We start from the raw sequence: 13,272 nt of genomic DNA on the forward strand, positions 1-13,272 counted from the left end.
ATAGGGAAATAATTCCCTAAAACCTGTAAACTATCATAAAACACATAATCCCAACCAGATGGAAGATGTTTGTATAAAATGGCTCCTAAGAGCAATATTAGCACGCATTTGAACAAAGAAGCGGGGACAAAAGTAGATATAAAACTATAACATCAAATTCACCCAAGTTAAACATTTGCTTGTCCTCAAGCAAAGCATGACATGGACATGAATATAATTGCGTTGCCCCTTTAGATATGAAAACAGAGATCAAAACTTTTCAGAGCTCAAGATCATTCAAGCAGATAAATTTCAAGTTCAACTGTTCATATCTTTGTAACTACCAATCACCCAAGCAAGCAATCAAATGCACCTGCCTTACGTGACATGCAAATCTCGAAAAGGTGCTCACTAGGGTGTCCCTTCTCTCAAATTTTGTGGTAGGCATAAAATGTGCATGAACACTCATCGACCCAACCATAATAGCCCTTCCCGCTCACACTCTCATGTGTTTAGAAAGGTATCATGTCACTCATCCTATTCAGGTCAACTCAAATAGCAAATGCACATCGTTAATTTTGGCAATATGACTCTATATCAATTCAACAAACAAAGAACACATGCTCAAGAGGTCTTTATTGGGTAGTAATGGAGTCTGGATTAAGATAGGAAAAACATTTAGGGAATATGTTGGTAAAGCCAAGAAAGTGGAGCAATTAACACTAGTAAACAAGACAAAGTGAGGTCTAAAAAAACTCCCAAGACATTAACACACATTCAAAACATCACCCCACTATGGAAGATCACCAAACACACAATAAACTTTTGTTTTCAGCTCATTTTCTTATGATGTACATTTTTTTTCTTTTCAAAACAATGTGAATGAGAGAATAAGGAGCAAATGCACTTTTTCAACTTTTCATACTTTTATTCTTTCCTTTGAACTAACAAACATAATTTTTTTCTTTTTTTTTCTTCAAACCTTTGAACTTGCAATTAATATTTTTCCAACGAACCACCAAAATCAACTTATCATCACAATGCCATCCTAAGCTGATGCTCCCCCCAAGCTAGGCTGAGGGTAGTAATAAAACATAGGGCTCAAGGCTTGTAATGTGGTTTAGTAACCAGAAAAGTCATTAGTCTCATCGGGGCTAGAGTGAAAACAGAATCATGAAAATAAAATTCAAGGCTTAAGAATCATTTCAAAGGAACGCCTCTATCATATTATATGAAAAATGATGTCAAATGTCAACAAGTACCTTGTCAAAATCAAGATCGGAATGCTAGAGAGGAACTAACACACAAGAATAGACTGGATATAGAAATAAATTCATGGGCACCTCACAGTCTAACCAATTCAAGCATGCAGTCACAGTAAGCGAGATATCATAAAAACTTACTCGAGATCAAGGCTATTAAAGATCACATTCCAGCATCACAATCTCAAGTGCCCAACTATCCAAATAAAGAGTTAAATTATACCTTCAAAGAATAATATACGATGCACAAGGAATCAATCAATCGAATCCAGTCAAATCGTATTTTTGGTATATTTTTAGCAATTTTTTCAAAGCAAGAAACTAAACTAACTACACTAGAAAGCAATTAAAGAGAGGAGAGTACTTACAAAGATCCTCCCCCAAGCTGAACATGACAATGGCCTCATTGCAGCAAGGGAAAGGATAAATAACATGGGCGTCAGTCGCCCAAGGAAGCATCAGGATCATCATCCTCCATGTCCTATGCACCACTAGCCCCTGGAACGCTGTAGCTGGGGTTCCATGTATCCAGAAGGGGTGGGGGCCTTCCTCCGAAAGCCGATGAGTCCTATAATACTCATCGTACATGGGGTACATGGTCAAGTGTTGGTGAGTCTACAATGCAGTAACCTGCTGGCTGAGTGTAGTGATGCCAAGCTCCAACCTCTAAAGGGTGCTCAGCATGTCCTGAAAATCAAAATCACCAGCATATGGTGGAAGGGGAAGCAGAAGAAGTACTAACGCCAGTATCAGGAGGCAGGCGCCTGCTGTATGTGCGCTGGGGTATCTTAGGAGTGGGGGTGGGTAAATCCTGGCCTTGGATGGGGAGGTGGTAATGCGTCTTCCCATGGCGCAGGCGAGCTAGGGGTCAGGAAGAACGATGGAATGTTGGGTGCCTACAAACCACTGATCACGACCCAGCCTCGCGCGCTCTATCCAATGAAGAGAGTTATGATAATTAAAATCGATAAAGGTGTCGGGGACTCGTTCATAGCGAGATTCATCAAACCCCGCTATTTGTCGGACAAAGAGAAAGTGCCATCAGCACGTCGTTTGGGGTATGTGTTAGTTGTGCGCTCAAACTGAAGAGTTAAATGATGAGGGATATTATATTGAAATGCTTTTTTTTGTCCTTTAGACATGTAGCTATGTATTAGATAAAGTGCATCCTCGAGCAAGTTGTTTCCCTCAACCCTCCCAAACAAAGTTCGGGCCATGAATCGTTGCCATATTCTGAAGATAGGATGGTGAATGTAAGTGGCCTTATAATGTTCCAGGTTTACTGGGACCTCACTACCCGTAATTCTATAATAACATGAAGCATGATTATACCCGTCCGGATGACCAATGTCCCCCTATTAGGCGATTCTTAAAATGTTAGCAAATTGAGGTAGGAAAAGATAAAAGTAATGGTTAAGCATTTTGTAGGAAATGTAAGAAATAGGACCAGGCCTAGGTTTAGTAAATTCGAAGCTACTATAAAATTTAAACACTAGGCTCCTGTAGGTATTCACATGGACATTATAGAGAGCTTCCATTCCGATTATATCTTCATAAAACTTTTAAAATCATTAGCAATTCCTAAATTGTTCAAAAATTCAAGATCTAAAAAGCGAGTAGGGAGTACCTCACGTCCTTTCAGTCGTTGGATATTCTCCTTTTGCTGTTCAGACTTTAAGACCACTTCAGGAAAATCTTCATCCAGTGTAATTTGTGGTGGTGGCTTCCCCTTAGCCTTTCAAGTTTTCCTATGTTGAGATGTTCGTGTTTCTACCATGGATGGCACTTTGAAACTTTTGGTGAAACCCACAAAAGAAGGAAAGTGGAAAAATGAAGGATGAGATGGATAGAGAAGAAAGGTGGGGAAATTGGTGAGAGAAAAAGTAAAACGTGAAAGGTGGGAGGTATTTTAATGGAGGTAGGAGATGAAGGATGGGAGGTTGGAGGAAGAAGAAGAAGTGGGAGGTTAGGGTTTTTGGAGAATTTTGAGAGGAGAGAGAGTGAAAAGTGGGAGACTGAAAGTGGAATGAGGAAGAAAAAGAAAAGGGGCCCAATAAATTGCTCGTGAATCACCCAAGCACTCGATCGGGCGGGGGTCACCCGATCAGATTGGGTGTGCGAAATTCTTTTTGGGGGGTTTTCGGAATTTGTCGCAGGCCCGATCATGCGGGGTTCGCCTGACCTGATTGGGCGAAGGCACTTCCTTTGCAGTCTTCCGAAAAAAAATTGACGGGCAGGACGCTTGATTGGGCGAGGTCGCCCAGTCAGATCAGGCCAACTGCATTTTAAAGCTTATTATGCTCTGAATCATGTTTTGTCTCGGACCCGACCAGATTCGGCAGTCTGTGAAATTGCGTTTCAACGCTTGCCTTGGTCTCATTTTTGCTCGGAGCAACTCATCGCTCATGGAAACTAACCAGCCTGAACGAAATAGGCTTCAAATGGAAATTAGTACCCTCTCACTCACTCACTAAAAAGAGCAAAACTAATGAAAGAAAGAAATCAAAGTAAAAGGAAGAAAAGATACGAGTTGCCTCCCGCAAAGCACTGTATTATGAAGGTCCCGCACGAGCATGTTACCTCATCACCTATGTCTAAAAAAGAGTATATTCAAAGAGAATCTCCTCTATAAGGCATGTGAAAGCACCCTCATGGTACAACTTCAAGCATTGCTCATTCACCTTGAACTTCTCACCTCCATTCTTAGAAATTTCAACTGTTTCATGTGGCTTGGCATCAGTCACAACAAATGGTCCCGACCATCGAGACTTAAGTTCTCCAAGAAAAAGTGTCAACCTCGAATTAAATAGCAATACCTTGTCACCCACATGAAATTCCCTTTTTTCTACCATATTATCGTGAAACTTCTCCATTTTCTCCTTATAGAGCTTGTGATTCTCATATGCTTGTAGTCTAAGCTCATCCAGTTCATTCAATTGAAGAAGTCGTTCCTCACCTGCAGCTTGTAGATCCAAGTTAATTTCTTTAGTAGCCCATGCAGATGGCAAGCTTTGTCGTACACCATCTGATATGGAGTTGTCCCTAAATGGGTCTTAAATGCAGTGCGCAGAGCCCAAAGAGTATTATCAAAGCTTCAATGACCAATTTGTTGAACCCTAGTTTTGATGATGACAAAGAAACAAAGATGCAAACTAAGTAGTGAACTAATGAGTTATTTAAGTGTATGATTTTTAAGGTATCAATGAAAGGAACTAGGAGAATACGAAGTCAAGGAAGAAGTCAAGAGAGGATTTCAAAGGCTAAGTAAAGAAGTTTCTATGAGTTGATACTGGAGCAAGCATTGGATCAAGAAGAATAAAAGCAAGGCGTTTTATTTTCTAGTTCCATTGTAAGGAACAAGTAAGGATGGTAAGGAACATTGGCAGTTTTATTTGAGAATGAGAGTTTGTTCCTTGTTAAAAGGAACAAACTAGGTGGCACTAAACGAATCTGTTAAAGGAACTTAATTTATAAAAGGAACTAGACTTAGGCGTGCAGTAATATAATGGTACAATTATGTAATTGAGTAAGTCATGCCTAAATAATAGGAAATCAGTTTTACCTAAGTGAAAATCAGTTTTAATAGAAAATCTTTTTAAAGAAAAGATTTTGTTTTTCGAAAAAGATAAGAAAATATTTATCCGGTTTTTATGAAGAGTTTATTTAAAAAATAATATTTTCTTAAAGATTAAAATTCATTTTTAATAATAAAACTGTTTTGATATTTAACTGATTTTCGGATAAAGCTCAAGAAACTCCTAATCTTTAGGAGTTGTGGCTAAAACATATCCACGTTCAAAATGAGATCATGGGATCATGGGACATGATAAGGAACGTGTTCCTTAGGGGAAGGAACATCATGGGATAATGGATTTAACATGAACTCGATTTTAACTCCCACGTTCTTTGTGTTAGTCACTATAAATATTGAAGTATAAATAAGTTCCAAAGTGTGTATGACTAAGTAATTAAGTGAGTTTAACTAATTAAGTGTCAGTGCCTTCATTTTCTCATAATAGCCATTTGTTCTTTGCTTTCTTACTCTAATTCCACTAAGCTTATTTCGATCAATTGTATTTGGTTTTTGGGGTAAGGGAACTTTGAGTGAAGTTCTGTAAGAGAGAAGCTTTGAGTAAAGCTTGTAAGAGTGAGAAAACTTCGAGTGAAGTTGAGAGGAACTACTGTTAAGGGAATAGTGGCTCAAGAACTTGAGTTTAGGAACTCAAGGTGTGGCTCGCGATTAGAATTAGGTTGTAACAAAGTTGTTTGGCCTAATTAGTGAAAGAGTTGAGTTTAAAATCCCTAGTGGTCGAGGTTGTTTCTTCTTGTTGGGCCCAAGAAGTTTTTCCTCGTAAAAATCCCTTGTGTTCCTCTAGCTTGTTTATTTGTTTAAGTTTAAATTTTCGCAAAAAGTTACGTTTATTTATACACCTACAATTCACCCCCCCTCTTGTAGTGTTCCTAGGGAAATAACACAATCTTTCCTTGCTTTAGTGACTACTTTCTCCAAAATCATTTTAATCTGTTTATTGGACACCTCTACATGGGCACTGGTCTATGGGTGATAGGCCAAGCAAACCTTGTGGGTAACCCCATGTTTTTTCAACAAGGCCTTAAAGGTACTGTTATGGAAGTGGGAGCCTCTATCACTGATGAAAACTCTAGGCACACTAAAACGGGGGAAAATTATTTTCTTGAACATCTTCATCACTACATGAGAGTCATTGATTGGTGATGCTATGGCTTCAACCCATTTTGTCACATAATCAACACCTACCGAAATGTACATGTTTCCACAAGAAGTAAGGAATGGTCCTATGAAATCGATTCCCCAAACATCAAAAGGTTCAACCTCCAAAATACCTGTCTGTGGCATTTCCTGCCTCTTGGAAATATTACGGGTCCTTTGGCAAGCATCACAAGACACACAAAAGGCACGAGCATCCTTGAAATTATAGGCCAATAAAATCCACTTTGAATGACTATATGTGTAGTGGCTTGGGAGCCTAGATGACCACTAGAGGGCATGCTATGACAATGTTGTAGCACTCCCTCAATCGCCCATTATGCAAGACATCTACGAAATATCCCGTCAGCACATTTCTTATATAAAAAGGGATCCTCCCATAAATATCTTTTAGCATCATGATAGAACTTTTTGCTGCTGATATGTAAGATAAGGGGGATGAGATTCGCCAACATAGTAATTAGCAAAATCAGCATACCAAGGGGATTGGGTGGACACATCAAGGATATGATCATCAGGAAAAGAATCATCTATAGGGCCAACTGAACTCGACTCAAACCTCAAACGAAAGAGTTGATTTGCAACAACATTCTCAGCACCCTTCTTGTCTCGTATCTCCAGATTAAACTCTTAAAGAAGAAGAATCCATCAAATGAGCCTCGACTTCGCCTATTTCTTGGCCAACAAATACTTGATGGCGGCATGATCATTGTGAATAATGGCTTTCGAACCAATGAAATAGGATCAAAATGTATCAAGAGCATAAACAAATGCAAGGAGCTCCTTCTCAGTAGTAGCATAATTCATTTGAGCTCCACCCAGGGTTTTGCTTGCATAGTAGATGGCATGCAACACCTTAACTTTCCTTTGGCCAAGCACTACTCCACAGCATAATAACTAGCATCACACATGATCTCAAATGGAAAAACCCAATTCGGTGGTTATATGATTGAAGCAGTTATCACTGCTTTCTTAACTCTTGTCAAAGGACTCCAATGAGATAGGTTTAAAACGTATCAAGAGCATAAACAATCGCAAGGAGCTCCTTCTCAGTAGTAGCATAGTTTATTTGAGCTCCATCCAGGGTTTTGCTTGCATAGTAGATGGCATGCAACACCTTATTTTTTCTTTCGCCAAGCACTGCTCCACAGCATAATAACTAGCATCACACATGATCTCGAATGGCAAAACCCAATTCGGTGGTTGTATGATTGAAGCAGTTATCACTGCTTTCTTAATCCTGTCAAAGGACTCCAAACAAGCATCAGTGAAATCAAAAGTGACATCCTTAAGCAATAATTGAGTTAGGGGTTTCGCGACTTTAGAAAAAAAAATTTATAGAACGATGACAGAAACCCACATGACCAAGAAAACTCCTCACCCCCTTAACATTGACGGGAGGGGGAAGCTTCTCGATCACCTCAAATTATGCTCTGTCAACTTGGATGCCACGTTCAGAAACAAGATGACCAAGTACCACTCCTTAATTGACCATGAAGTGATACTTTTCCCAATTCAAGACCAAATTAACATCACTATAAAACTTAAGTACCTTAGAAAGATTATGCAAATACATGTCAAAGTCAGAACCATAAACACTAAAATCATCTATAAATACATCCATGATATTCTTTGAAATGTGGTAGGGGTGTTACACAAATCAAATGGCATTCGCGTAAGCATAAGTGCCATGAGGACATGTGAACGTCGTTTTCTCCTGGTCTTCGGGATGAATAGGAATTTGAATAAAACCAGAATATCCATTCAAATAACAGAAAAAGTCATGATTTGCTAATCTCTCAAGCATTTTATCAATAAAAGAGAGGGGGGAGTGATCCTTCACAGTGGCCATATTCAACCTTCGATAATCAATACACATATGCCACCCCATGACAACACGAGTAGGAATAAGCTCATCCTTATCATTCTTAACAATTGTTGTCCCCCCTTTCTTAGGAACTACTTGTATCGGGCTCACCCACTTAGAATCATAAATGGGGTAGATGATGCCCGCATCAAGTAGTTTCATTGCCTCTTTTTTCACCATCTCCTGCATATTAGGATTCAAACAACGTTGTGGTTGTATACAAGGACGGTGATTTTCTTCCAGATTTATTCTATGCATATGAAAGGCAGGGCTAATGCCCTTGAGATCGTCAATGTTTTACCCAATAGATTTCTTATGCATGCGAAGCACGGTGAGGAGCTTTAAAAGCTGGCTATCATCGAGTTTAACACTCACGATCACAAGACATTTCTCACTATCATCAAGAAATGCATATCTAAGGTGAGAGGGTAATGGTTTTAATTCTACCTTCTTTACCTGTGGCTCAGAATTGGAACAAGTAGTTTGCATTACCACAAAACATTCAGCCTCATCATCGTCAAGACCATCCAAATCATGAAGCAAAGAATTTACCTCATCATCACCTTCTCCTTTTAAGGCTTCGAAAGCAAGAATAGCCTCTAACAAATCATCTAACAAGGCTCGAGTAGCATCATATCAGCAACATCCTCTATGACATCAATCTTGCAACAAGTGTGAGCATAGGAAACTTTAGAGCATTAGAAATATTAAAAGTCATAGTATCATCACTAACACTCCAAGTAAGAGAAGTATACTTGACATCAATAACAGCACCAACAGTACATAAGAAAGGTCTACCTAAGATGATGGGAATCTGACTATCATCTTCCATATCTAGAACTATAAAATCAACAGGTTGTATAGAATTTTCCAACCCGAACAGGTAGATCCTCTAAAATACCCAAAGGATATTTCACAGAACGATATGTCATCTACAAAGTAACATGCGTGCACTTTAAGACTCCCTAGTTCAGTTTATTATAGATAGATAAAGGCATAACAAATACAGTATCTCCTAGATCACATAAAACCTTATAAATAGATAAAGAACCTACATTATAAGGGATAGATAAACTATCAGGATCCTTGAGTTTTGGTGGGATTTAATTCTATTCTGTAATATAGCACTACACTATTCAGTTAGAGCAACTTTATCTATACCACCAAAATCCCTCTTATTAGTGATCATATCTTTCAAAAACTTAGCTTACACAGGTAGTTGAGAAATTAAATCACTAAAAGGAACTGTTACCTCAAGGTTCTTGACCATGGCCAAGAACATACCAAGTTGTGATCGACCTTTTATTTTTGCATCCTGTGAGGAAAAGGTAGTGGTGGTGTAGGAGAATCAGTAACCTCTCTCCTTTTGCTTCCTTGCTTCATATACCTTCCCTTGCTCAATATCAATTGTTAAGCTATCCTCACCTTCATTTTTATCCACTACATCATTATAGAGTAGAAGTGGTGAATCATGAGTAGGCATAGGTGGAGCATCATATTATGTACCACTTCGAAGAGTGAGGGCATTAGCAGTTTCTTTGGGAGTTGATAGCCCCGGTAGATGACCTGGTTGCCTCTACACATTGTCTCCGGCCACCTGAGCAAGTTGAGTCTCCAAATGTTTGATAGTGTTTTTCAACTCCTTGATGCTCTCATCATGACTCTGCTTCATAGATCCATTGTCTTCATCAGATCAGACATGATAGGCTCTTGAGAGCTGACATTTTGAGAATCTTGTTGCTGATAATCTTGTTGTGAAGGCCTATTGAAATCAGGATGAGGATTATGAGGAGCCCCTTGGTGGTATTATTGTCTAATAACATGGTGTGGTGGGTTTTGTTGAGGCGGTGGGTAGGATGTTTGTGGCATAAGTTGAGGGTTCTAAACATTGTTGCTTTTGTAGGAAAAATTAGGATGATCCCTTCAACGTGGGTTGAATGTGTTGGAGTATGGAGTGTATGGAGGTATTTGCTAAAAAGCATTTGCATGCTCCATCTGATTCGGTTCAGGTTGATTATAGGAACAATCATGACCAAAATGGCCTTGAACACCACACATCTTACAGTAAGAAGAGGTAATAGGAGTCATGGAAGACATCGCATTAATACTCATAGAGGGAGTACTAGACTGTAAAGATTTCAGCGCATCCATTTTCATGCTCAACTAGGCTACTTGTGAAGACAATAGTGCATATGCATTAGCATCCAACTTTTCCTTTGTAATAGTCCTCGAAGAACTATGATCATTTGCTGCTAAGTTGGCCAGAAAATTGTACCCTATTCATCCACCTCCTTATCTAGGAAAACACCCTCCGCAGATGAATCAATTGTAGTCTTAATATGAGGTTGTAGTCCATTATAGAATGCTTAGGTGTTGAACCACTTGTTAAGATTGTGGTGTGGGAATTCTTTCTGTAGGTCCTTGAACCTATTCCATGCTTCCTTCACTGTCTCATCAAGTTCTTGTTGGAAGGTAGCAAGTTTATGTCTGAATTCTGTTGTTTTGGTAGGAGGGTAGTACTTTTTCGAAAATGCTTCAAAAATAGCACTCTATTCAGTTGTTGTGACATCACTCAACCATTTTTGTTCTTTATCTTTCAAAGAGAACGCAAACACCATAACCTTGAACTGATCAGGAGTGACCCTTTGATGCTTAACCGTACGATAGAGTTGTTGAAATCGTTGTAAATGATTTGCAAGGTCTTCAGATGGATGCCCTCCAAACTGATTATGTTGGATCATATGAATGAGAGCAAGCTTGATCTCAAAGTTAGACGATTTTATGTCAGACATAGAGGGCCTATAGGAACATTGTCAGGGGAAGATACCCCATAAGACTCTAATGACTTAGGAGGCATGATCGATTCTGAAGTTTCTTCCATGGATTTTCCTTAATTAGTAGACTACTTCTTCTTCTTGTGTTTATTCTTGATTTGTCAGAGGGTTTTCTTAAGATCAAGATCAGTTGAAACTAGAGTACTTGTTCTTTCAGACCTGTGCATAAAAAAACAAAGAAAAATATGCAGTGAGATTGTCTCAATTAGAACTTGAAGTTCCAATGAGACAGTAGGAATAGTTTAATAATTAATCAAAAATCTATAAAACTAGTCGTATCCCCGGCAAGGCACCAAAAACTTGATGGGTTTTTAAATTAATAGTACCATAAGTGCACGATGTTTGTTGTTAGTAGATACTTAGGGAATACGGGTCGATCTACATGGAGAGGAATTCTAAAGATTAATGCTCAATTACTTAACTATTCAGATAGAAATTTTTTTGAATGATTAATAACTTAAATAAAGTAAATTAGATCGCAAGAGATGGGAATTCATTAAATAATTAAAGGTCTAGGGTATTCGATCGGTCCACCATGCTAATACCAATCGGGAGGGTTCAGAAAACTATTAGTACTTAGATATAGGGTCGAGCAATTAGAGTAGGCATTAATACTATGGTCGGGTCTTAACACTCTCAAGGTAACATATACAGTATGGTCACATCACATAATCAGACTCACTAGTGTGTTCTAGGCCTCTAAAAGATCTTGGTCAATGCAAAGAATTATTAGCCAAAAACAATTCATGAAATTGTACACTAACAAAAATCGTAGATTAAAATGAATCACACTATAATTGCTCTAACCACAACCTAGATATTAAAGAAATCAAGAATAATAAATCATGGTATAAACATGGCTTCCCTCACTAAGCCCTAGAGATAAATCTACTCCCTCATGTCAAAGGAAGCACAAACAATAATTGTTGAAATATTCATACTTTCAATCAATTAAAAACAATAAGGGACAAATACTTGAAAGTAAATAAGAACTATGAAAGAGACAAATCACCAATTGAAGGGAAAAAGGAAAAACTTGAATTGAACTTGAATAATCTCCAATTTGCAATAATTATGGCTAGAGAGAGAAAACTAGTGTTTAGGAAAAACTAATGGGTGTAAAATCAAAATCAGGAAAAAAAGGTCCTTGCCAAATATTTCACAATGCAATTTATACTAACTACTAAAAAATAAAAATAAAAGTTCGGATTTTAGCTTCCTGGTCAACAGCCCAATCCCATCGGGAGGGTTCCACTGATGGTTTTCTTCATCGACTTTAGGAGAGCAGGGTCCCCGATCAGACCGGGTGAACACGCCTATCAGGCGCCATCAACGAATTCCGAACGGGCGAGTTACGCCTGACATGCCCGAGAGTAATGGCATTTGGAGAAAAGTGACCGCCCGACCAGATCGAGCGGCCCTTCAAATGGAGCTCCCTCGGCATTTGACACCAAGTCTTGAAATCGATCTCTTCACACTCAAAGGCTTTGGAAAGAAGCTTCGGGCCACGGGAACTCAAACAGATATCTCCTAACTCTCTCCCATTCATTGTGGCATCAAGAATAACGAAAAATATGGAAATGATTCCCTAAAACTTGAAAACTACTATCATAAAACACAAAACCACAATTAGATGAAAAAAGTTAGTATAAAATGCCTCCTAAAACCATTATTAGCACGCATGTAAACAAAGAAGCGGGGCAGAAAAGTATATATAAGACTACAACATCAATCTTGCGGGTAAAATTCGGGGAAAAATTTCATCATCAAGGGCGGACTAAATTAGGATTAAGGCTTTGGTATCCTTCTTGAGATTGTCCCCTAGTTGTTGATCAGGAACAGTCGCGGTCGGCTTTGTGTAGTCGTGCACAACCAAATTCCATAGCTCTTGGGACTTGAACATGGTCTTCATTTTGAGACTCCATGGATGATATTTTTCCCATTCGAAAATGGGTATAAGGAGTTAAGAAGAGGTGTGTGTACCATTGTTATGCATTTTTTCGGTTCTCATTATGGTGGGTAAAGTGTGTTTAACAGTGCTCTATGTGAGAAGGAAATTGGATGTCTAGGATTCTGGCTAATTTTGCTCTCACGAGGAAGAAAGGGGAAAGTGGTTTTGTTGTACTTGTCACGTGGTTTGGTCTCACGTGGTCTTTGTTTTTTTATCTCCCTTACTGGGCTTTCTTATGCTGGACAATGGAAAAGGTGGGACACAAAACAATGTTGTGTATTATTTTTGTTTCTCACAATGTACCTTAAACTGGCAAGTTATACTACATGATATGCCAAAAACAAGAGACAATAATATTTCTTGGGAAAGTTTTTTGTTCACTCACACCATAAAACTGCAGTACAACCATGACATTTATAGGACTATAAAAAACAACTGACTCAACTAGGAATTTTGAATGTCGTCCACTTATGACTCCTAATTAAACATATTAAAATTTGTGACTGATAAGAAATCAACCATCATAGTCAATAGCCAAGAATCAATTCACAACAAACAATGAATGTCGATGTCGAAGTAAGTGATGATGCTGTCACACTTTCCTCCACTGGCCTGGTACACAACTTGGAAAC

General features: G+C 38.6%; 1 non-coding gene across 1 annotated transcript; it reads left to right on the forward strand.

Annotated features, from left to right (window-relative positions):
• Positions 1-10,243: 10,243 nt before the first annotated feature.
• LOC125492964 (small nucleolar RNA R71) lies at positions 10,244-10,350 on the forward strand. The gene has a single exon (XR_007269351.1). It is a non-coding gene; the product is annotated as a small nucleolar RNA R71 (small nucleolar RNA).
• Positions 10,351-13,272: the final 2,922 nt, after the last annotated feature.

This window comes from Beta vulgaris, chromosome 8 (assembly GCF_026745355.1).
Source record: "Beta vulgaris subsp. vulgaris cultivar EL10 chromosome 8, EL10.2, whole genome shotgun sequence".
NCBI classification, from domain to species: domain Eukaryota; kingdom Viridiplantae; phylum Streptophyta; class Magnoliopsida; order Caryophyllales; family Amaranthaceae; genus Beta; species Beta vulgaris.